This window comes from Pyrgilauda ruficollis, unplaced genomic scaffold (assembly GCF_017590135.1).
Source record: "Pyrgilauda ruficollis isolate IOZ18807 unplaced genomic scaffold, ASM1759013v1 scaffold474, whole genome shotgun sequence".
NCBI classification, from domain to species: domain Eukaryota; kingdom Metazoa; phylum Chordata; class Aves; order Passeriformes; family Passeridae; genus Pyrgilauda; species Pyrgilauda ruficollis.
The window spans coordinates 10,339-35,322 of record NW_024526311.1 but is presented as its reverse complement, the minus strand read 5'-3'; the positions used below and the strand labels follow the sequence as shown (position 1 = coordinate 35,322).

Here is a 24,984-nt window from a genome sequence, read left to right as displayed (position 1 = left end):
TTTCTTCTTCATGCTTCTTCTCCCTTCTTCTTCATGGGTTTGGGTGGCATTTTGTAATTGGGCAGAAAAGTCCACATTGCGGGCTCTTTGGGATCAGTTATCGGGTTAAAGGAAAAATAATCTAGGTGTCAGTTCTTAATTGGATAGTTTAGTCTTAAAAGACCTTGTAACAAGAGATTGTTAGCCATTTTGTGCCTTCTAATGAAAAGCTGCCAAACTCACAGTAGTGAGACTGTTTTACTGATGAGAAATAATAAACACCTGAGTCCAAACATGAACTACTGTCTCAAGCGCCTTCAATCCAGACCCAGAGAAACCAACAACTGAAACCCCCACACCTAGCCTTTGAGTCAAATAGTTGCATTTGTACAGCAGTATATGGGAAATCTGACTTGGTATGAAAGTTTGATACTGTCTCTGGATATTCTCATTGTATTTAAGAGCAATTTAAGAGAGATCCACAAAAGCAATATTTATTTTCAAACTAGTTTACAAGAAAAGCAAAATAGCTTACTGAGAGTACCAAGAAATAATTGCTTGCACCTGCTAATTTTTCAAATCCAAATTGTGGTTGTGCTTCCCCCCCAGGCCGCACTATGATCTGAGAAATGCTCGTTAGGCCTTGGCCTTGATGAACAGCACCTGGACTAAGCTCCTCTTGAGCTTATCAGAACCACTGTCTGCTCCCAGGAACTTATGCTGTCTAATGAGCTCCTGTTTTTGACCAGCCTTGGAAACTTATTTTTCTTTCTGAATTACAACCCAAATGGAATAACACTTTTGTTATCAAACTTTCAAAGAATGTTAATGACCCAAATTGCAGCCAGGATGGAAAATTACTATGACTAAAGCCCACTCTCTTGTGGCCCTATAAACACCAGTCCAAAATGAGACCCTTTGAGCTCTCTTGGACCACAGCAGGCTGTGACCAGCAACCTCCCTCTGAGTGGGGCCTCTGAGAGCCAGTGAACTCTCAAGTTTGCCATACTCGGAGGACTGCCAAATGATGATGGATCCTGGGCTGATACCCCCCCACTCCTCGAGGCTCAACCCTTTGCCCATTGAGAAGATGCAAGTGCATCCAAAGTGAGTACTTCACTGAATTCAAGGGAAATTTTTCACAGGTAGCTTGTACAGACTCTTTGTGTGCATGCGAGTGTGAATATGCTACAGCAAGTGTACCAGGAATGCTGCTCTCCTAGATTCTTAAGCATGTTAGATTTGTAAGTTAGGCTTATAAGTGAGTTATTGTTGTGCTTATACTAAGCTCTATAGAATCTCTTGTTAATTTGTTTAAATTAGGCTATCAATTAGGTGCTGTTAAACCTTTAGGCCTAAACTGTCAGTCAAGTCCAGGGCTAAGTTTAGCAAGGGAGTCCACTCTGAACCTTGTGACTCAATGGGAGGCTCTCCCTCATTCCTTTTTATCCTTACCCAACCTCCACATACATAATTTTTTGTTGATTTTAGTTTTAGATTGATTTATTTTAGATTTTAGTCCAATTTTTCTCAGTGTGCTTTAACCATCTAGTAAGTAGTAGAGTCAACCTTGACAATGAACTTTGTTGTGCTTTTGCTTTTATATTAAACCTAAACCTGAAATCGTTGCCAGTGATTCTTTGAGTGACCTAACACACTCATTTGTGACAAATGTCTATGGAATAAAATCGGAGTATGCTTTGGGGAGATGACAGGAGAGACAGACTTCAAGAAAAACATCACTGGCAAACATTAAAAACAAATGTTCTGTCACAGGGTCACTAGTTCTTTTCAGTAGTTTTAGGTTTAGCTTCACTAGCTTACCTCTTAAAAAAAGGTCCCCCTGATCAGAACACACAACTAGGAAAAGTCAGCCAATTTATACAAGGCACTAGGAAGAGAAACTTCATGACAGACAGTTATACAAGCCATGCTGCAAAAGCACTGTTAAGAGCATTTAGACCCCTGTATAAGGTCTATGTTGATAAAGGACCAAAGAGAGGATAATTTATCACTGCTGATTTAGAGGGCATTTGTTACATTAAACTGCCTTAACAATCCCCCAATTAAAACCCAACCGGAAACATTATTATTTTGAGCAAAATAAAAATTTAACCCATTAAAACCAGAAAAGATTAATTCCTGCAAGGTCTTTGAAAAGCATCTGAGATGACAGTCCACCCTATCTTAATAAACAAGTCCAAGGAAGGTCATGTATTTGAAGAGCCCCTTTCAGAATGAATAGAAATAACAGACACTAAATGCCAAGCTCTCAAAACTGAAAGTTTGTAAGTTTATTTAGGCAAATACAATTCAAGTGGGCTTTTGTTTTATTTTAAAAACCCAGAACTACTCAATCTGATTTATATGTGTGAAAGACATTCATCTTATTCATCACCACTAATATAAAGCAAAGGGAACAAAGAGTATTAAAGTTTAGGCTACCAAGAAGTGTTATTTCCTGTCCTCATCTATTCTGAAACACGAACTCTTTTCCTTTTCCCTGACTTAGACTGACAACTCAAATTCATTTCTTGACGATTAAAACTAAAGTAGGATGCTGAGACACAAAGACAAAACTAAAACACCTTCCTCCCCCAACCCCTTTCTTCCCAGGCTCACTTTCACTCCTTCATTTCCAACTTTCTACCTCTTCCCCCCCCCAACTTCAGGGGTGGGGAGAGAATCGTAGAATGATTTTGGTTGGGAGGGATCTTAGAGATCTAGTTCCAACCCCCTTGTGGAATGGGAGGTTGCAGTCAGTTCTTAAGAGCTTATCTGCCACTCCTTCCTCTTCACATTTTTTCCCCTGCTCCAACATAAGATATCTCCCACAGGATAGTCCTTCACTAACTGCTCCAGCATGTGTCCTCTCCATGGGGTACAGTCCTTCGGGAATGGACTGCTCCAGTGTGGGTCCCCCAGGGGCTGTAGTTCATGACAGAAAACTTCCTCCTCTCCAAAGGTACGCTCTTTAGAGGCTGCAGCTTCCTCCAGGGCACATCCACCTGCTCTGTCATGAGGCCCTCCATGAGCTGCAGGATGGTTATCTGCTCTGGAGTGGTCTTCTCCACAGCCTGTAAGGAAATCTCTGCTCTGACACCTGGAATACCTCCCACCCCTCCTTAACTCACCTAAGTATCTGCAGAGCTGTTTCTCTTGCATTTTTCTTCCTCATACCTCCCTCCCTTCTCACATGCACACACTCTTGAATATTTAAAAATTTCTTAAGAAAACTTATTTGATGTTTGATCTTTGTTAACTTTCAAGCCTAATCAACAAGATGGTAGATTTAATCTGTGAAACAAGGCACCTTATATGCTCTAAGTGATGTCCAGGTGTTAGAAAAAGGAATTTAAGTTTAGGGCTAGGCATGCTTCAGTGATCTCTGACCTAGGGGGGAGGCTAACAAAATTGGGAAGAAATGCAGAATTTATGGGCAACAAGGACATTTGGCAGAACTCCCAAGATAAAGGAGAAACTAATAAAGCCAACTCAGCAACTGTGCCCAAATCAGCTCAAACTGGGTAAAAGGTAATTCTGTCAGGGGGAGATCACAAACAGCAACCCACAGACCACCAACCCAAAAGAAGAGAGAAACTGAGTATGTGGATTAATTAGCATGAGAAGCTAGAGAATCATTAACCAGTACAAGATAGAATGCTAAATAATAAGAGAACTATGCAACTTATAGGAAATGAACACTAATTACTTTGTTTGCTAAAATGTATAAATAATTAATTAAAAGTTTTGATAGTTGGTGTGTGTTAGGAGGAGTGATTACCCACAGACCCGGCACCAAAATAAAGTAATGTCTGCTCTCTGATACTGAAATTACAGTTTTAGAGTTTTATTTTCCTGATATTTTCAGTGATAGGGTGGAGGAGAGAATTGGAAAAGTGAGAAAACTCATAGGTTGAGCTAAAGCCAGTTTAATACGTAAAACAAAAGCTGTGCACACAAGCAAAGCAAAACAAGGATTTTCATTCAGTGGCAGGCAGGTGTTCATCCATCTCCAGGAAAGCAGGGCCCCATTACATGTAATGGTTACTTGGGGAAGATAGATGCCATAACTTTGAACATCCTCCCCTTCCTTCTTACCTCAGCTTTATATGCTGAACATGATGTCATATGGTCTGGAATATCCCTTTGGTGAGTTGGGGTCAGCTGTCCCAGCTATGTCTCCTCCCAACTTCTTGTGTACCCCCAGCCTACTCCCTGGTGGGGTGGTGTGAGAAGCAGAAAAGGCCTTGGCTGTGTGTAAGCACTGCTCAGCAATAAAAAAAAACCAAAAAAAAAACCAAAAAAAAACAAAAAAACCCCTGAATTCTGAACACTGTTTTCAGAACAAATGCAAAACATAGCTTCATACTAGCTACTATGAAGAAAATTACCCCAGCCAAAACCAGCACAATATGCAGGATTCCAAAGAGGACAAAGGAGGTAAATGACTTCCTGTTTCCAGCACTGTGTAATTTTGTTGCTCAGAGCTGTCTTTTACTCAGCAGCCACTACTTTTCTTTTGCTACTCTGGGAACAGGTAGACTGTGAAAAATGCATATTTTATGACTGGCTTTTCGCAAATATTAAAATGAATATGTGTTATGCTAGAAAGTTATTCTGTATTAATTTTCTTAAGTAGTGTGTTAAATATAGTTTTAGGTTATAACAATGTTAAAATAGAAACTATGTATGTGGGATATTTTTTTAAAGAAAGGAATGAGGTACTTGCACCAGATAGCAGCCACAGGACACCTAAATCTTTCAGAGAAAAAGAATTTATTGCTCCTTTATCAGAAGAAACGAACTTCTTCCCACCTCACTCAGCCCTGAAGACGCCATTAGGATTAAGAGGAAGAAGTTGACACTGACCAGACAAAATCCTTTGTTTGAATGGAATTTATGCATCATGTATGAGGTGTATGAATATGCAACAGGCTATTGTTTTTAAGGGTTAATCCTCTGTTAACGTGTGTCCTTTTTCAGGCTTATTTTGCCCAGAAAGTGGTACCTGGACTGTCCATAACTCTTTGTTTTTTATTGTCTCATATTGTCCTAATCTCAATTGTTCAAATTTTTATTACTCTAATTATATTACTGTTTTTATAACCATTTTATTACGATTAAACTTGTAAAATTTAAAAAACCAAGTGATTGGAGTTTTTCACATAGACTCTAGCAGTAGGACTCTTTAAATTTTTTTTTTTCTGAACATGAGCCACCTTAAACAGTTTTCTCATTAATCACTTCAAAACAACTCAAGCTAGATATCAAGAGAAAGAAAGGAGTGTTCTGCCTCCAGCTAGAGGATGCTTTCCTCATTTAGGCAAGTGTTCTTTGTGCAGCTGCATGCCAAGCCTTCCTAAATATGCCCTAATGCCAACTGTAACTGCATAGGAAGACTAAGAAATGCATATGTGCTTGTTAGGGGGCTCTCATTTTAGACAGGAAAACCTGAAACAAACAAACAAAAAAACCCAAAACACCCGCACAGCTCTAAACAGTAACGTGGGGCTTAGGCCAGGTTCCCTGCTATACTGGGTGGGTCATGGACGCCCCTCAGGCCGGGCCGCGCCCTACCCCCTCACATAAGAGCTGCAAGCGGGCCCCAAGAGCGGCATCGGTCTCAGCGCCCGTTCGCTGCTGCGGCGGGCAGGCGAGCTCCTACTGCCTCCGGCCCCTGCAGTATTCAGCGCAGCTAGGAAACCGCTTGGGTTCCGCCATACCCTCCAAGTGGCCCATCCTGCCGCTATGTCCCGGCGGCGCTGTCCCCTCCCGGCTGTTGCTCCTCCTCCCCGCTCTGTCCCAGGGCGCAGGACTGACATCACGCCCAGGGTTTCCATCCAATTAAGGGAGGAGGAGGTTGAGCGGAGTGGTAGCGTGATGGCGGTGGTCGAGAGGACGTAGGAAATAGCGGCGGAGCAACAGAGCACTTACCAGGGTTCTCCCTGCCCGGTTTAGGGCCCTATTGTTCAAGCCGGTGGGGGCTGCAGGCGAGCCCACTGCGTGGGGTTGTAAAGAGCCGGCGGCCCAGGCCTTGTACTGGCCGCAGGAGCAGTCTTCGACCCTAGGTTGCAGCACAGACCTCTTTGTGGAGTGTAGCGCCGTCTCGGACCAGGGCAGACCTAGGAAAGTCGGGCCGAGTGCACACACGCAGGTAGGCAGAGGCCCGCCATGGCTCCTTTCTCTTTCCCTGGTCCGGAGTTGTGCGGTGGTTGCCACTTTCAAAGATGGATGGAGAGGCGACTGGCGCTGAGAAGGAGTTGGATGCCTAGCGTGTCGCTGGACTTCTGGAGCCGGTCTCTGTTTTCCGAAGAGGGAGGGAGGGAGCTGTGAGAACTGAGGTGGGCAGTCGGGGTTGAGCCTCTTTCGCTGGGTCCAGCGGGGCCTGTGACGAACTGGCTGGGAGGCCTTCGCTCTTCTCTGGCCATGGGGGGGCGCTGGGAGAAGCGAGCTCAGAGGACAGCGGCCGCCTTGCCAATACTTCCCGGGAGCCTTGACCAGGAGCAGCGCCTGTGCAGGTCGCGCTACCAGCAGAGGGCCATTTTCCGGGGCGGGAGGTGAATTCGCGAGAGGTAGGGAAGAAGCCCTGGCCTGGGCTCTCCTCGGGAGCTGTCAGTCACGGGAGCCCGAGACAGCGGGGTGCGGGTGGCTGGGGAGGATCGTCGCAGAGCAGGGAGTGGCTGACAAGGAGAGTTTCATGGCCACTAAAGATCTTTCCTGGGGCCCAGGGAGTTCCGGTCCCAGAGGAGGCAGAGTGTTCGTACTCTGGGCGTGGGAGGGCAGCCAGTGCGGATCTTGGCCTTGTTGGGCAGCTAACGGCCTATCTGCGAGGAACCACCAAGCTGCCTAGCTCGCTGCCGCAGAGGCCCCAGCCTAGCTTCACGGCCTCTCTGGGGTTACAGGACTCATTCCTATAACTTTTTTCCGTCACTGCTTTTGTTTGCTGTCTGGAGTGGCCCTGGTGTCTGATATAGTCCTTGAGCGCAGGGCTTTTACCATCCTGGTACGAGGCGGCCTCCACCTCTATCATGAGTTGAAGCTTGGGCTGTATTAGAGAGTACTTCAAGGCAGGCAACCTGCAGGCGGGCCCCTAATCACTTTCACACCACTACATCTATGAGAGGTGCTGCTCTTTAGCTTATTACCAGTGAGTTTATACTTGCACTCCATTTAATGTGAACCTAAACTTTTTCTAGGTGCATCTGACACAGTAAAGATCTGATTTGAAGATGTTTGAAATAGTGATCACTCCATCTGTGGCATCTTGTTAGCTTGATATAGTTGAGCCATTTTTAAAAAATGGGACAGTCTATTTTCTTGACTCTACCCCCAACAGAATGTAAACTTTGTGTCTAGAACTGCTTATGATATGTGTTTTGTGCACAAAATTATTTTGCTAATCGTATCTTAGAGCATGAATAGTTATATTTTTTATTTATGCGTTTGGGGAGGCTGTTTTCCTTTAAAAGTAAGATCGGGTTGTTCTTAAGATGACTATGGCATACCAAAAGCTATTTTTCAGTTAAAAAGAAGATGCCAGATGTGATAGATACTCCCTTTTGGCGGTGTTATTACAGGATAAGTTATTTTCAGTATCTTTCAGTTGCAATCATCAAATATTTCAAATTATGTCAACATTTTTCTTTACTACTTTAGGCAATTTTGGAAAAATCTTGCAGAGAACATTTGAGTCATCTGGAAAACAGAGTACCAAGAAGTAATTTCTTGGCATCTGGCTTCTAACCTGAGTGGACTTCTATTTATCTTTTAAACTTCTTAATATTTACAATGAATGGGCACAGTGATGAAGATGTAAGAAACAGTAGTGGAGAGTCAAGGTAAGCACTTTCAGTCCTTGGTTACATATTCTCCTGTATTTTGTTTTTTAGAACTGGTTTACATTTTAACTTTGTGCTAAAGCTTCCTGGTGAGCAAGTGGACTGACCGTGCATTTTTACAGATGCTTAATCTGCTTGTTAAAATCAGATAGTTTAATTTAATGACTGTAGTAATTGTGTATATACCTTACATAATACAGTTTTAATTCTATTTAAGCTCTATGAGCATTACACACTTTTTCCTCAAAAGTTGTCTGAAGTGTCAAAAGCTGAAACAGATTAGATTGAAATGATAATATAAAACTCATGTCTATCTGTAAAGTGCATGGCATGCATGCATAATACATGCTGTATAAACCCTAAACTATGCTATCTCTAAAGTTGGAACAGTGGACTGTTAATTCCAGTGAAGCTTCCTTTTTTTTTTTTTTAATTGAGTTGTCAAAGCATTATAATGGAAAGTGTTAACTTCATGTTTGTTTTCCAAAGTGAAAGTACAGTTTTCCCAGCTGTTATCTTAATTTAAAAAAAAATCCACTCCTCTAATGTCGATGCTGGTGTTCTAGGATGTGTAAAGGGTTCACTTGGTTGGAAAAGCCTGGTTAGAACTTTCCTGTTGCAAGATAAGGATAACAGTGAACTTGTAGGGGTGGAATTGAATTCTTGTTCAACTTACAAGTGTTCTAGAATAAGTATCTACTGCACTAGGAAGTTAACACTTCTAAAACTGGGAATATGATGAATGCTTCAGATTTAATAAGGCAAGGTAAACTTACAAATAGAAGCTGTTGTGATCATGCTGTCAGTCTACCCATCTGTCTTGTCTGTCTCCTCTTTCTGATCACAGCCTGTTGAACCTGTTAGGTGATTTCATGGATCAGAGGTCATGAAGAAAACTGAGTTCTGTGGGCTTTATGAAAACAGACAGTTGGGTAAAGGGGGTAGATCTAAATTATTGCCCCAAGTGAAAAAAATCCAAGAACATAATGGCCAGCTGATCATTCAGCACATGCTGGCCATTAAGCTTGCATGTAGCATAGTGTGAGTAATGGGATGGGAAGAAGGGGGAAGAGAGAAGTGTTTAGGTGATATTAGGTGTACATTTGTAGGAAACCTATGAACAGTAAAACTAAAGAAACTTTAAAAAATACACAAAAGTTGTTAATGTCAAGCTTTGATGTTATATCTAGAAATATTCTAGAAAGTCAGTAAACTTGGAATCTTGTGAATAATTTGTAAACTTTCTTTGTTGTGATTTCTACTTCCAGTAAAGATGGTACTTGTTTAGTTAGTAAACAAATTTTGGGTTTCTTCTAGTAAGTGGCAAAATAGTCCCAATTACTTACACTTAAAAAGAAACCAAAAAAACAAAACCAAACAACCCCCTCCCAACCAAACCCAACAATAACCTTTGTCAGTTGAGTAGAGGAACATGAACAAAATAAAAGTGTGACCAAAGCTAGACTTTTGAAATTTTAGAGAGTTATAACTAAAGACATCCAATAAACATTAACTTACTGAGGACAACCCTGATGACTTTGTATTTAAGAAGTTTTTTACTACTTTAAATGAGCCACCTAGCTAAAGATAATGTTTGAATAATACTGCATACCAAACTATGACCACTTGTAAATACCAGTATAACAAAGTTACTCAAAAGCTGGAGCAATTATCATAAGACTAAACCAACTAAATAGCAAAAAAGTATTCAGACAACTTTATTATAAGAAAATATCAGGAAGATGTAAATTACTTAAAACATGATAGTTGCCTCTGAAGTAAGACTTTGTTATGCATCTTAAATTTGCTGCTGAAGACAATTTAAACCTTTAAAAAAGTTTTAAAATGTTAAATGTTTTTTCCCCTTATGCTTGTATCAGTCAGTAACCCTGTAGCCTAATTCACAGACAGATCTTGGAAAACCTATTTGTGTGCTTGCCATTTGCTATCAAGAAACTCTTGAATGGACATTACTTCTCAGTAGGTAAAAACAGTAAACAGTGTGTTCAGTAGAGCTTATATGGAAAGTAGCTGGCTAGGGTGCAATTGTACTTCCTTTTTACAGTAAGCAGAAAGTGGCTTCTTGCACCAAGGTCCCTTACCATTGTTTATGTTCTTGAAACCTGATGTTAGTGCAAGACACTAATTTCCGTGGATTGAATTTGCTCTGTTGATTCAGTAGTCTGTGGACCATAAAAGATGGTTAAGTAAAGCCAGCTCTTTGTCAGCAAGCTTGAATTTGCTGTATAAACTCGTACCTTCCACAGAAGATTAAAAAGGTAAGTTGAAAGCCACTATTCTAAGTTCCTGCTTTCAAGAAACCTAAGTGGGAGTTAAAAACAAAGATTCTACAAGCATAATTAGGGAAGTGTTTTCATCTATTGGTTTATTTTTGGCAGAAGTATGTAATACAAATTAGAAAAAAAAAAGGAAAAAAGTGCATATGTATAGAGAGAGTTGTATTGGGTTTATGTGGTGAGGTTTTAGTAGTGAGGAGATTGCACAGGTAGCTTTCATCAGAAGAGACATGGGGCTTCTGCTGTGCTGGACAAAGCCAGTTCCAACTGGCTGCAAAGCAGATTTGCCACTGGCCAAACATGAGCCAATCAGTGAAGCTGGGGCACCTCTGTGATGACATTTAAGAAAGGCTGTGCAGCAGTGTGTGCATGTGAGAAGGGAGGGAGGTATGAGGAAGAAAAATGCAAGAGAAACAGCTCTGCAGATACTTAGGTGAGTTAAGGAGGGGTGGGAGGTATTCCAGGTGTCAGAGCAGAGATTTCCTTACAGGCTGTGGAGAAGACCACTCCAGAGCAGATAACCATCCTGCAGCTCATGGAGGGCCTCATGACAGAGCAGGTGGATGTGCCCTGGAGGAAGCTGCAGCCTCTAAAGAGCGTACCTTTGGAGAGGAGGAAGTTTTCTGTCATGAACTACAGCCCCTGGGGGACCCACACTGGAGCAGTCCATTCCCGAAGGACTGTACCCCATGGAGAGGACACATGCTGGAGCAGTTTCAGCTAGGGGTGTGAGAAGTTTATTTACTACATATCCTGGAAGATGCTCTCTGTAGACTACATTGGTTTGTCAACATACATAAAATGATAATTTTTCATGTAGAAATCCCATCCTGCGAGCATGCTATTCACTCAGTATATATTCCTGCATGCCTACTACAGTAGGTTAGCAGTGTCAGTTAACTTTAGCATTTTTGCAGTAATTTGTTTGCATAGTAGAGAAGTAGTCTCACTTCAATAGCTTTGAAGAGGTCATTCTTGCTTTTTCCATCACTTTTGCTTCTTTTTTTTTTTTTTTTTTTCCCATGGTCCTGTGATGGTCCTGTAACTGTTTTGTACAATCTCATGCATTCCTGTCTTTAGTGTTGTTGGTTTTGGGTTTGGTTTTTGTTTTGTTTGTGGCTTTTTTCTAATTGAGCAAAGTACAGTGTATGTAATGTGTGGTTTCTTATGTCAAGAATATATTTTATCAAATAATGCTGTTTGAATTTTACTGGGTTTTATATCTATAATGTAAAAAAATTGTTTGAAGCATGGAGAAGGAAGGCTTATATGACATGTTTGAAAGAGGGACTTAAAAATGCAGGAATTCTGTTTTGGCTAACAGAATTAAGTATTTAAAAGGACAGAAATGCTCTTCAACTGCAAATACTGAATATTTCTTTTCTGTATACATGATATTAACAGCATGTTTATTCTGTAGCTTAATTTGCCTTGCCCTGTTGGTTTAGATCTAGAGTTCTTCCAATTCTCGTCTTGATAGTGTTTATAGTTTCTGTTGATGTTTGGTCTCTTGGAAGCACATTGATCAATGAAGAAGGGGGGGAATAAATTACACCACAGGATGGAGTTGGTTGGAAGAGGGCAGCAATGCAAGAGCAGTGTGAAGGGAAGACATAAAAATTGGGATAGGGTAAATTGACAAGCACAGATGAATAGTAAATTAAAATTAAGTCTTGTACGTTGTCTCTTTCTCTCATTATATGTAAGGTATGCATGGTTTTTCTACCAGTCTCTTGAGTATATTCAGAAAGGGTGAGGGAAAACCAGGAAGGTTCTAATTTAAGCTTAAGTGTCTGAAGATTGCCTCCTACCTTCCAGTTTCAAGTAGGTTTTTTGAAAGAGGGGGAAAAAAGGCTGGTTGTATTGTACTCAAACTCTCTCTTTTAGGCTACTTCTGGTGTCCACAACAGGATAAGTGTGGTGTCCTCTTTCACCTTTTGCTAAACTATTTCAAATAAAAGCATCTAAAGAAAAGGCACTGACCCTGGACTGTACAGGAAGAGAAGGGGGCAGTAGATGAAGTACTTTGCTTGTCTTTTTATGTAAGAGGAACTCTGGAGAGCAGAGGATCATAATTGCTGATTATATGAGATTATATTTATGTAACAGCACTGGGTAGCAGGTAATTATGACAGCATTCTGAGTCTTTGGTTGAAGAAATATTTTAGTTCTAATGTTCCTTGCATCCTAAAGCTAGAGATACAATGCCAGAATCTCAGTAATTAGTAGTGCCAGTTCAAGGGATTAATCTTGTAAGAGGTCAGTGGTATTATTTTGTGTTAATAGGCATTATTCATTGTGAGAAAAGTTAGACAAATTATGGACCTGTTGTGGTTTAACTCCAGCCGGCAACTAAGCACCACACAGCTGCTCACTCACTCTCCCTTGGTGGGATGGGGGAGAGAATCCAAAGAGTAAAAGTGAAAAAAACTCATGGGTTGCAATAAATGCAGTTTAATAGGGAAAGCAAAAGCCATGTGCACAAGCAAAGCAAAACAAGGAATTCATTCACCAGTTCCCATCAACAGGCAGATGATCATCCATCTCTGTGGGGGTTTCAGTTGTCGGTTTCTCTGGGTCTGGATTGAAGGCGCTTGAGACAGTAGTTCATGTTTGGACTCAGCTGTTTATTATTTCTCATCAGTAAAACAGTCTCACTACTGTGAGTTTGGCGGCTTTTCATTAGAAGGCACAAAATGGCTAACAATCTCTTGTTACAAGGTCTTTTAAGACTAAACTATCCAATTAAGAACTGACACCTAGATTATTTTTCCTTTAACCCGATAACTGATCCCAAAGAGCCCGCAATGTGGACTTTTCTGCCCAATTACAAAATGCCACCCAAACCCACGAAGAAGAAGGGAGAAGAAGCATGAAGAAGAAACCCAGGACGACATGCTGTGCCCTCCATCTTGCTTCCATCCACAACATACTAAAAACCCCAAAACCTAAATTTCTGACCAAGTAATACACCTACACTACTCTCTATAATCTATTTCACACTTTAGTGGATTCTAGTTTATCTTGAAGTCTAGGAAACTTTCTCCATGAATGAGGGTCAAAGTCAGTGCTCCCCTGGGGGTCAGGGCACCCCAGAGCAGGCAGAGAAATATTCCCGGTGCCCTGGGTTTCCACACATCTCCAAGTAGTTGGTGTAGTTGGGGTCAGCTGTCCCGACTGTGTCCCCCTCCAACTTCTTGTGCACTCCTAGCATCCTCCCTGGTGGAATGGTGTGAGAAGCAGAAAAGGCCTTGGCTGTGTGTAAGCACTGCTCAGCAATGACAACATCACTCTGTTATCAACACTGTTTACAGCACAAATCGAAATCATAGCTCCATACTAGCTTCTGTGAAGAAAATTAACTCTATCCCAGCCAAAACCAGCACATTCTCCACCCCTTATTTCATACCATTTATATCATGGTCAGGTCCCAGACAGGCCAATATATTCTCATTAACCACCACCCCCCTTTCCATCATTTGATACAATACACCTATCAGTCCCTTAGTCTATGGACCACCCCTGCAAAATGTCCACAAATGTCCACCGAGTTAATTTAGTCCATGACTTTGGGCTCCATCTGCTATAGTGGTTACTCAGGACAGAAATGCTGTGTTGGGTGCAGCTACTGAGCACCAAGGTCAGTTCAGGTCGGGTCACTGCTGCACTGCAACTGCTTCTTGTAAGACTTCTCTTCCATTGGTTCAGGTGATTCCTGCTATAGTAATTCCTATAACAGGCAACTCAAATAATTGGTTGCAACATTTTAAAGGTATTTCTGCTACAATCTCCACCACTGGTCCCTTTGGACCAGGTTCTAGGGTTTAATATTGCAATGAACTCCTCCCCTTGCCCCTGTTCTGGCTTGGACTTATCCATAGACTGCAGTCCCTTAAGGGTGTACTTGTTCCAACAAAGCCTTACCCACGGCTTCAGGTCCTCCAGGGGTGTACCTGCTCTTCTGTGAGCTCATCCATGGCTACATGCTTTGAGGTGCTCCAGAGAGCAATTGTACTACCTGGCAGAAAGCTATGGCCTCTCTAGACTCTGCACCCACTGTGACTGACACAGCTGCCCAGAGGTCCGGTGGGAACATGTATCAGGCTGCAGGGTGTGCCCTGCTCTTATGCCAGTACTGGGCATCAGTAGTGAGTACACCCGTGGGAGGTGAGCCCAGGTAAAGGAACTCCTCTATTTAGTGGCAGAGCTCTGGCAGGAAGTGAATAGGTTGAGGAGTATCAGGGAGTGTGAGAGAGAGAGATTACTGGAATCGCACCTTACCTTCCCTGGGACAGGCCTGACAGGTAGACAGGGTGCATGATATGGAGGATTCCCTATCCTCTCTCCTCCCAGCTGAACATGGTGACATAAGGAATAGGGGCCAATGGAGGCAAGTGCCTGCCCAGCGCAGCAAGTGCGTCTCCTCTGTGACTGCCCCACCTTCCCAAGTGCCATTGCATAGTAGATACGAGGCTCTGCAAGTGGAGCTGAACGATAATGAGGACAGTAGTTCATCTAGCATGGATGTGTTGCTGAGGTTAAGTCAGCCTATGCCCTGCATCAAAACTGCTTCCATAAAGAAAGGTAAACAGGTTGTTGTCATAGGAGACTCCCTTATGAAGGGAACAGAAGGCCCCATATGCAGACCAGACCCACTTCTTAGGGAAGTCTGCTGCCTCCCTGGGACCCAGGTTAAAGATGTGAAGAGAAAGCTTCCTACCCTGGTACAGCCCTCAAATTATCACCCATTATTAAGTTTTCAGGTAGGCAGCAATGAAGTTGCAACAGGAAGTCTGAGGGCAATCAAGAGAGACTTCAGGGCCTTGGGACGACTGGTTAAGGGATCAGGAGCAGAAGTAATATTTTTCTCTATCCTTCCAGTTGCAGGGAATGATGAGGGAAGAAACAGAAAGAGCCAGCAGATCAGTATCTGGCTCCAAGCCTGGTGTCACTGGCAGAATTTTGGGTTCTTTGATCACAGGTCAGTCTATGTGACACCAGGCCTGTGGGCAACAGATGGGGTGCACCTGTGTCAAAGGGGAAAAAAGATCTTTGCCTAGGAGTTAGCAAGGCTCATTGAAAGAGCTTTAAACTAGAATGCAAGGGAGAAAGAGATAAACCCAGGCTCACTAGAGATAAGCCTGGAGGCAACATGCCAATGTTTAAGAAACTAGTGAGGTCCTTTGGTCTGCAGTCTTAGTGGAGGTAGGGGATGGAGATCCATGTGGCAGCAAAGACAAAGGGGTTATTGATGTGTTATAAACTACAGATGCGCCTGAGAATAGTCCAACCGAGGTGCATCTACACCAATGCACACAGCATGAGCAACAAACAGGAGGAACTGGAAGCCATTGTGCAGCAGAAAAACTATGACATAGTTGCCATCACGGACACACGATGGGATGACTCGCACAGCTGAAGTGCTGCAATGAATGGCTATAAACACTTCAGAAGGAACAGGCAAGGAAGGTGGGGTAGCACTGTATATTAGGGAGTGTTTTGATTGTCTAGAGCTAATGATGGCACTGATAGGGTTGAGCATTTAAGTGTCAGTAATTAAGGGGAAAGGCCAACAAGGCAGATCTGATGGGAGTCTGTTATGGAATGAAGAGGCAGATGAAATATGCTATAAACAGCTGGGAGAAGTCTGAGAATCACTAGCCCTTGTTCTCATGTGGGATTTCAACTTACCAGATGTCTGCTGGAAATACAATACAGCAAAGAGGAAACAGTCTAGGAGGTTCCTGGAGTGTGTGGAAGAGAACCTCCTGACACAGTTGGTGAGTGAGCCAATTAGGGGAGGCTGGACCTCTTGTATGTGAACAGAGAAGGACTGGTGGGCAATGTGATGGTTGGAGGCCGTCTCGGGCACAGCGGTCACAAAAAGATAAGAGTTTTTGATTCTTGGAGAAGTAAGGACAGGGGTCAGCAGAACTACCACCTTGGACTTGTGGAGGGCAGGCTTTGGCCTGTTTAGGGGCCTGATTGACAGAGTCTGTTGGGAGGCAGTCCTGAAGGACAAAGGAATCCAGGAAGGACACATCCATGTGCTTTAAGAAGGAAATCTTAAAGGCTCAGGAGCAGGCCATTCCTATGTTCTGAAATATGAGCCAGTGGGGAAGAAGGCCAGCCTGGCTGAACAGAGACCTTTGACTGGAACTCAGAACAAAAAGAGAGTTTAGGAACTTTGGAAGAAGGGGCAGGCAACTCAAGAGGACTACAAGGATGTTGTGAGGTAATACACAGAGAAAATTAGAATGGCCAAATCCTGACTAGAACTTAATCTGGATACTGCCGTAAAAGACAATAAAAATGTTTTTACAAATACATCAGCAACAAAAGGAGGGCTAAGGAGAATCTCCATCTTTTATTGGATGTAGGGGGAAACATAGTGACAAAGGATGAGGAAAAGGCTGAGGTACTTAATGCCTTCTTTGCCTCAGTCTTTAATAGTAAGACCAGTTGTTCTCCAGGTACTCAGCTTCCTGACAGGGATGAGTAGCAGAATGAAGCCACCATAGTCCAAGGGGAAATGGTCAGTGACCTGCTACACTACTTGTCTATGGGGCCAGATGGGATCCACCCAAGGGTACTGAGGGAGCTGGCAGAAGAGCTTGCCAAGCCACTTTCAACCATTTACCAGCAGTCCTGGCTATCCGGAGAGGTCCCAATTGACTGGAGGTTAGCAAATGTGATGCCCATCTGCAAGAAGAGCCAGAAGGAGGATCCAGGGAACTACAGGCCTGTCAGTCTTACCTTGCTGCTGGGGAAGGTTGTAGAGCAGATCATCTTGAGTGCCATCATGTCAGAGGCAACCAGGTGATCAGGTCCAGTCAGCATTGGTTTATGAAAGGCTTGAGTAACCTGGTCTCCTTCTTTGACAGGGTGACCTGCTTAGTTGATGAGGGAAAGGCTGTGGATGTTGTCTATCTAAACTTTAGTAAAGCCTCTAACACTGTTTCCCACAGCATTCTCCTGGAGAATACTGGCTGCTCAATGGCTCAGACGGGTGCACTCTTTGCTGGGTAAAAAACTGGCTGGATGGTTAAGCCCAGAGAGTGGTGGCGAATGGAGTTACCTCCAGCTGGTGGCCAGTCATTAGTTGTGTTCTCCAGGGCTCAGTATTGGGTCCAGTCCTGTTTAATATCTTTATGGATGATCTGGATGAGGGGATTGAGTGCACCCTCAGTAAGTTTGCAGATGACGCCAAGTTGGGTGGGAAGGCTCTGCAGAGGGATTTGAACAGGCTGGATTGATGGGCCAAGACCAATGGTATTCAGTTCAACAAGGCCAAGTGCTGGGTCCTGCACTTGGGTCACAACAACCCCCTGCAGCGCTACAGGCTTGGGGAAGAGTGGCTGGAAAGCTGCCCAGCAGAAAAGGCCCTGGGGCTGCTGGTCGGCAGCCAGCTGAACGTGAGTCAGTGTGTGCCCAGGTGGCCAAGAAGGCCAATGGCATCCTGGCTTGTATCAGAAATAGTGCGGGAAGCAGGACCAGGGAAGCAATTGTCCCCCTGTACCCGGCACTGGTGAGGCCATACCTCGAATCCTGTGTTCAGGTGTGGGCCCCTCACTACAAGAAAGACATTGAGGTGCTGGAGTGTGTCCACAGAAGGGTAATGTAGCTGGTGAAGGGGCTGGAGCACGAGTCTTATGAGTAGCGGCTGAGGGGGCTGGGGGTGTTTGGCCTGGAGAAAAGGCAGCTCAGGGGAGACCTTATTGCTCTCTACAACTACCTGAAAGGAGGCTGTAGCGAGGTGGAAGTTGATCTCTCAAGTAACAAGGGATAGGACAAGAGGAAATGGCCTCAAGTTGTGCCAGGGGAGGTTTAGATTGGATATTAGAAAAAATTTCTTCACTGAAAGGGTGGTCAAGCATTGGAAGAGGCTGCCCAGGAAAGTGGTTGAGTCCCCATCCCTGGAGGTATTTAGAAGCTGTGTGGATGTGGCACTTAAGGACATGATTTAGTGGCGGACTGATCAGTGTTAGGTTAATGGTTGGACTCGATCTTTGAAGTCTTTTCCAACTTAAATGTTTTATATAATTCTATGAAAAAACATCCACTAATGAGCAGTAGACTAATATACAGTGAGGCAAACAAGTGCCACGGCAAGCACAGGAGCCTGTCTATTAATAGCTAAACAGCAATAACAGCTATAAATTCGATCTAGCATATCCTAGTCAATCTGTCATTATCACAAACCCTTCAAGCCCCACGTGTGGTATCAGAAAGGACTGTTGTGGTTTAACCCCAGTTGACAACCAAGCACCACACAGCTGTTGGCTCACTTTTCCCTGGAATGGGGGCTTCAATCAGAAGGGTAAAAGTGAGAAAACACATCAGTTGAGATAAAGACAGATTAATAGGGAAAGAAAAGCCATGTACACAAGCAAAGCAAAACAAGGAATTCATTCACCATTTCCCATGGGCAGGCAGGTGTTCAGCTATCCCCAGGAAAGCAGGACTCCATCATGTGCAATGGTGACTTGGGAATACAGAACACCATCCTTCTGAATGTTCCCCCTCCCTCCTTCTTCCCACAGCTGTATCTGCTGAGCATGATGTCATACTGTATGGAGTGTCCCTTTGGTCAGCTGGGGTCAGCTGTTCTGGCTGTGTCCCCTCCCAACTTCTTGTGCACTCCCACCAGCAGGGTGGTACTAGAAGCAGAAAAGGCCTTGACTCTGTATAAGCACTACTCATCAATAACAAATATATCCCTGAATTATCAACACTGTTTTGATCACAAATCCAAAACATAGCTTCATACTAGCTACTATGAAGAAAATTAACTCTTCCCCAGCCAAAACCAACACAGGTCCCTAGCTGGATAGCATCAGATAATATTTAAAGCTCTTCAGTTAGAGGAGGAATTGCTTGTATGCTACACCACAGATAATGTCGGGAAAATCAAAGAAGCCCATAGGCAAAGGAGGAAAAGAAAATGTGACAAGGATGTTAAAATATGACTACCTCTCAGCTATTGCTTCCATGAATTTACCTTTTAAATGGCAGTGCAGCTGTTGCACTTGAGGATTTTATATGTTTTTTCCTACAAGCTTTAAAAACTCAAACAGATTTTTAAAGCTATGGCAAATAAGTTTTCTGAACTTAGAGTGATGCTGATAGATATTGCAGTGTAATGGGTTCTAGAGTAGTTTTGGTTTTTTTGGTTTGGTGGTTGTTTGGGTTTGTTTTTTTTTTTTTTTTGTTGTTGTTGCTGTTATGTCAGTAATCTTCCTTGAAGAAAGGGGAAAAGGTATTAGACTGTGTAGCATTTTAAGCACTTGGAAAAGTAACTGAAGTCTGTCATGATGCAATGTGGAATGCTTATGCATGTACTAAAATTGAAAAAACCAAAATCTACCAACAAAACCACTTTGTGCTTGAAATGTATTTATTTATTTTTCCTAAATTCTGTATTGTTTTGAACTGGTTTATACTTTGTTTCAGGACAGCAGTCTTAAGAAATATTGTCCTGTTCAATTGTGCTCACTTGTTGCACTGTTGTGTGGTGTCTGTAAGTTGGTAGGATGTTTTTTAAAAGCTGAATCTGTTTCTTCTACAGACTGCACTGACAGCACTAAGGGGGTGCTGTGTTGGGGGAAGGTTGGAGAGGGCATTAGTAGCAATGTCAAAATAAGCTGTTCTTGTGGAGCATCACTCACCAGAAGGCAAATATATTGTTTGAGGACCAAGACACTGTTTTCAAAGTGCTTGGCTTCAGCTGTGATAGCTCATACTGCTGCTTTGTACCATTTTTTGAATTCTGCGAAAATCAAAGAATTTCAAAATGAATGTAGTAGCATTTAAAGTGAAGTTTTGAAATTGCTGCTTCTTTAGTTCCTCCTCTATTTGTAAGGAGATGATAGATGTATGGGCTTTTTATAAACACATGCATGTGTGTAACTGTGTACCTTTTCCTAAATAATTCCCTCCTTCCTCCTAGGGTTAGCACTGGAATTACTGCTCACGTGGTAGAGGTTCTTAAGTAATCCCCTGACAGGGATTAGAGATATATATTAATTTTTAATAACTAAGGGTTGCTTAATGTATCTGTGTTAGGGAGAAAAGAAGGCTGCTCTTCATTACTGTTTTTTACCCCTTAGTGTGCCAGTAATTTTGTGTTTGTGGTAAAAGGTGGTGAGGCTGGGGGAGGAGAATTCTGGTTTTCGTTCATGAATTCATTAGCTAAAATACTGTGGCAAAAAAAAAAAAAAAAAAAGGCTACAATCATGTCCTGAGACAGGGGAATCTGGGCCCTGCTTAGGTGATACAAAGAGGTAATGACTGTTAAATTTTTACTAGGTCAGCACTAGACAAGTGTCCTGGTTCAGGGCAAATTTGGGAGATAACCCCCAAAGGGTCTTCTCTACAAAAGCAGATTCAATTGGCCCCTCCCCCCCAACCGGTTCAGGAGAAAATATCTCCTTGGAGAAAAAAGTGGAAAGAAACCTGTTCATTAAACAATAGAACCCAAACAATATTAAACAATAAAACCTCTTGCTGCTCCAAAAAAAAAAAGATGACAAACTCAGAACAGTCCCCTCTCCGGGCTGCAGCTTGGCTCACTCAGTCTCTGATCAGTCCCTCCGGTGCTGGAAATGCAGCGGCCCAGGCCCGGCCAGGTGGGCCACAGGTGGAGCTGCCGGTGCTCTTCTGGGTGTTCAGTCCAGAGCAGGTTTGAACAGGTCCAAGAAAAAGAAAAACCACAGTCCAGGGAACTTCTTTGCCTCAGCTAGCTAAAACTAACTAAAAGCAAAAAAAGAGCTCTGTCCTGCTGTCTGTGCATCCACAGACAACACAGTCCAGGAGGAGGAATGTGGAGGAGTGAGTGCAGTCTGAAAACAAACCCCCCCCCCCCCCCTTTTCCATGTAAAAAGGGCGGCTCTCTTTTCTTTGTCACCACCCTTTAAATACTAGAACATGATTATAAGGTCTCCCCCTAAGCCTTTCCTCAGAGCATCATATAGTCAACCCAGGACAACAAGTGAAACAAAAATAAAAAGCCAAGTACATATATATCCCAGGGAAGTTATAGCTGCATAAGCAAACTGCTAGAAAGAGATGCTCTGGTGGTGAATTGACATGGTGTAGCTGATTGTTCTCATTGTGAAAAATTTTCCTCTTGTATCCAATCAGAACGTCCCCAGGAGTAACTTGTACCCATTACCCCCCCCCCCCCCCCCCCTCCCCCTAAAAAAAGGCAGCTGAGAATCCCGATTCTCAGGGCACTTGAGGTCCCTAGTTGGACCTAAAAAACTTTAAAAAGTGTCCCCACCCCCCCCCCCCCCCCCCCCTTTTCCATGTAAAAAGGGCGGCTCTCTTTTCTTTGTCACCACCCTTTAAATACTAGAACATGATTATAAGGTCTCCCCCTAAGCCTTTCCTCAGAACCCAGTTCTCTCAGCCTTTCCTCATATGGCAGGTTTCACAGTTCTTTGATGATCTTTGTGGCCCTTCTGTAGACCCTCTTGAGCCTGTCCACATCTTTTTCATATAGCGAGGACCAAAACTGAACACAGTATTCCAGGTGAGGCCTGACAAGGCACTGAGTAGAGTGGGATAATGGCTTCTTTATCTCTGCTGGTGATGCCCTTGTTTATGTGACCCAGCATCCTGTTGACTCTCTGCCACAGCAGCTCACTGTTCGCTCATATTGAGCTCATTGTCCACCAGGACCCCCAGGTCCCTTTCCCAGCCTGTGCTGCACTCCTGGATTATGTTTTCACAGGTGCAAGACATTACATTTGTCTTTGTTGAACTTCATAAGGTTCTTGTTAGTCCACTCTTCTGGCCTATCCAGGTCTTCCTGCAGGGTGGTTCTCCCTTCCCAAGTGTCCACTTCCCCACTCAGTTTGGTATCATTGGCACACTTCATCAGGGTACACTTCATCCCATCCGCCAGATCACTTATGAAGATATTAAACAGCAATGGGCCCAATATCGATCCCTGGGGGACCCCACTTGTGACAGATTGCCAGTTTGAAAAGGAACTATTTACCACCACCCTCTGGGTGTGGCCTGTCAGCCAGTTCCCCACCTACCGCACAGACCACTTGTCTAGACCATAACACATCAGTTTCTCTAGGTGGAGACTAGGAAAACGTATTGAAAACCTTGGGGAAATCCAGGTAGACAGTGTTCATTGCTTGCCTCACATCAACTGAGTAGGTTACTTTGTCATTGAAGGCTATCGGGTTTGTCAAGGACAACTTGTCCTTGTGCTGGCTTTTCCCAATCACATGTTTCATCTGAATCGTGATAGGCCCCAGGAGGATTTGTTCCATAACTTTCCCAGGAACTGAAGTAAGGCTGATGGGCCTATAACTTCCTGGATCCTCCTTTAAGCACTTCTTGTAGATGGGGATGATGACATTAGCCTTCTTCAGATTCCCCAGTCTTCACAACTTCTCAGAGATCATGGAGAGCGGCCTCACAACAATATCAGCCAGCTCTTAACACCCTCAGGTGGATATTTTCAGGGCCCATAAATTGTCAGGGTCAAGCTCCTGTAATAGTTCACATACCAACTCTTCCTTCACTGCCGGTGAGTCTGTGTTTGCATCCACCTGGATTCTTGTTCCCAGGTCCTGGGGCCCATCAGTGCTGGTAAAGACAGAGGTGAAGAAAGTGTTGAGAACCTTTGCCTTTTCAGTGTTGTTGGTGACTAATTCATCTCTCCTGTTTAACAATGGGCCAATATTTTCCTTCTGTTTCTGCTTGTTGTTTACAGACCTGAAGAGCCCTTCCTTGTAGCTTTTGATGTGTCTGGTCAATTTCAATTCAAGCTGAGCTTTTGCTTTTCTAACTGAATCTCTGCACACCCTGGCAATGCCCTTGTAGCTCTCAAGGTGTATTCATTGGCTTTTCCATCTCTGGTATGTTTCTCTTTTGGTTTTGAGCAGACTCACAAGCTTTCAATTAAGCCAAGGAGGTCTTTTGCTTCACCTACTTCCCTTACCTTTAAAGGGGACAAACTGTTTGTGTGCTTCCATGAAAGTTTTCTTGAAAAGCTTCCAGCACTCACTAGGTCCTTTATCCTCCACGGAAGCTTCCCATGGAATCCCTCACAACTGATCTCTAAGCAAGCTGAAATTTGTTCTTCTAAAATCTAAAACCTTTTTCTTACTACTAATCTTCAGTGTGCACAGCCAGGTCCCAAACACCACAATATTGTAATCACTGCAGCCAAGGCTATCACTAACCAAGTGTAAAGCCTCAAAAACTTGCTCAATGAGCCTCTTAAAAGGGCTTATGGTTTTTTTAATGTACCCTGAGTTAGATGCACAGGAGAAATACTGACAATATATTCTCAAGAGGTCAAAACAACAAAAAAACTTTACTGGCAACTTCAGAAAATCAGAGAACTTTGGCAAAAGTTTAGAGCAGCATTCAATCAATGTAAAACATTTCACAAAGCATTAACTTTGCCCATTTAACTTAGCAAACTCCAAGCCCATGCAATTTTAAATTACTCAAAACTCTGAGAAGAGGAAATTAGAAGGAGAAGAAAGAAAGAAAATATATAGAAAAGAACAAATACAGCTACCACTGCTGGTTCCAGCAGTGATATAAAATCCAAGGAAAGGTAGGGTCAAGACATGTGCTTGCCTCATGCTTTGGTTTAAGTACCCTTTGGCTTTCCTGGGCCCTTCCCCCAGGTGGGAATTCCAGTTATCTGGCCACTTAGGAGCTGGGTTAGGGGCTCCAGAGGTGGGGTGTAGAGCATTCCCTCCAGTGTGCCAGTGATTGGCAGCCACTCCAGGGCTGGGATACAGGTCCGGGGGGCGTGTGGGGGAGTGTGTGTGTGTGTGTGTGCGCAGAGCAGGGCATCGCCTCACCAGAGCAAGGCCAGACCTGCCCCTTCCCCCCACACATGCACCCAAAATGTTTCAAGCCAGCAATCCTTCCAGTCTCTCATATCACCCCATGGCTCAAGACATTGACCGGGACCACAGTAATGGTACCTTTCCTCTCGTGGCAGCAGTGGGATCCTAATCTAGAAGACAGAGGAGAAAGGAGAGGAAAGTATACAGGAAATCATATAACGGACAATTGCTATTTCAATAATCAAAAGCATAAGTCTAGTCAATATAAAAATTTCCTTCTATGCAAGTTATCGCTCCCCATCCTGTGAATCTCTAAAATTGCAGGCAATTTTGTGTGGTGCCAACCAGGATCCAGGGGGAGAGTTAATTAAACCAATCTTTTGGCTGCAATGACCAAAGAGTCCAGCAGACTGGTTGGTAATTTCCTTCATGTTTCTTGATATTGTATTCTTCTTTGGTGAGGTCTAGTATTTTACATATTCCTTTCTCATTAATAACATATCAAGTGTTAGACAATTTAATAAAGCCATTTTTGGTACTTGCTGGACTTGTAAGCTGAGCTCCAAAACAGCATGATGTAAGGCTCCAAACAACTCGCTGAAAGGGGCTTACAGAGGTTCCTGTACTCTGGGTTAGATGCATGGGAGAAATACAAACTAGATATTCTCAAGAGGTCAAAATTACTTTACTGGCAAAATATAGAAGATTAAGGAACTTTGTCAAAAGTTTTAGTACAACATCCAATCAACATAAAACACTTCTCACAGCTATATTTTGGCCCATTCAACTAAGCAAACTCTAAACTTAAACCCATTCAATGTTAAGTTACCCAAAATGTTCCAAGAAGAGGGAATTAGAAGAAGAAAGAGAGAAAGACAGAAAAGAGATAGAAAAACACACATATAGCAATCAACTCCTGGGTTAAGGTGGTGTCCAGATAGAAACTCCCAAGAGCAGGGTAGGGTTAAGACATGTGCTTGCCTCATGCACAGCCTTATCGTGGCCACTCTCTTCCCCCCCCACCTCCCCGCGCCC

The 24,984-nt window shown here is 43.3% G+C and overlaps 2 long non-coding RNA genes across 3 annotated transcripts in view; one reads left to right on the top strand and one right to left on the bottom strand.

Annotated features, from left to right (window-relative positions):
• Nucleotides 1-1,673: 1,673 nt before the first annotated feature.
• LOC121359866 lies at nucleotides 1,674-6,045 on the bottom strand. Its single transcript, XR_005956101.1, has 3 exons — nucleotides 5,917-6,045; nucleotides 4,081-4,246; nucleotides 1,674-3,056 (listed from the first exon to the last, which is right to left on the bottom strand). It is a non-coding gene; the product is annotated as an uncharacterized LOC121359866 (long non-coding RNA).
• LOC121359865 overlaps nucleotides 4,714-24,984 on the top strand; it is a 24,355-nt gene continuing 4,084 nt past the window's right edge. Inside the window, exons 1-3 of one of the 2 annotated variants that reach the window (XR_005956099.1) lie at nucleotides 4,715-6,136; nucleotides 7,639-7,820; nucleotides 10,608-10,820. This is a non-coding gene — a long non-coding RNA (uncharacterized LOC121359865). Of the gene's footprint in view, nucleotides 6,137-7,638; nucleotides 7,821-10,607; nucleotides 10,821-24,984 lie in introns of those variants that run through there. The other variant, XR_005956100.1, reaches the window with a different exon arrangement.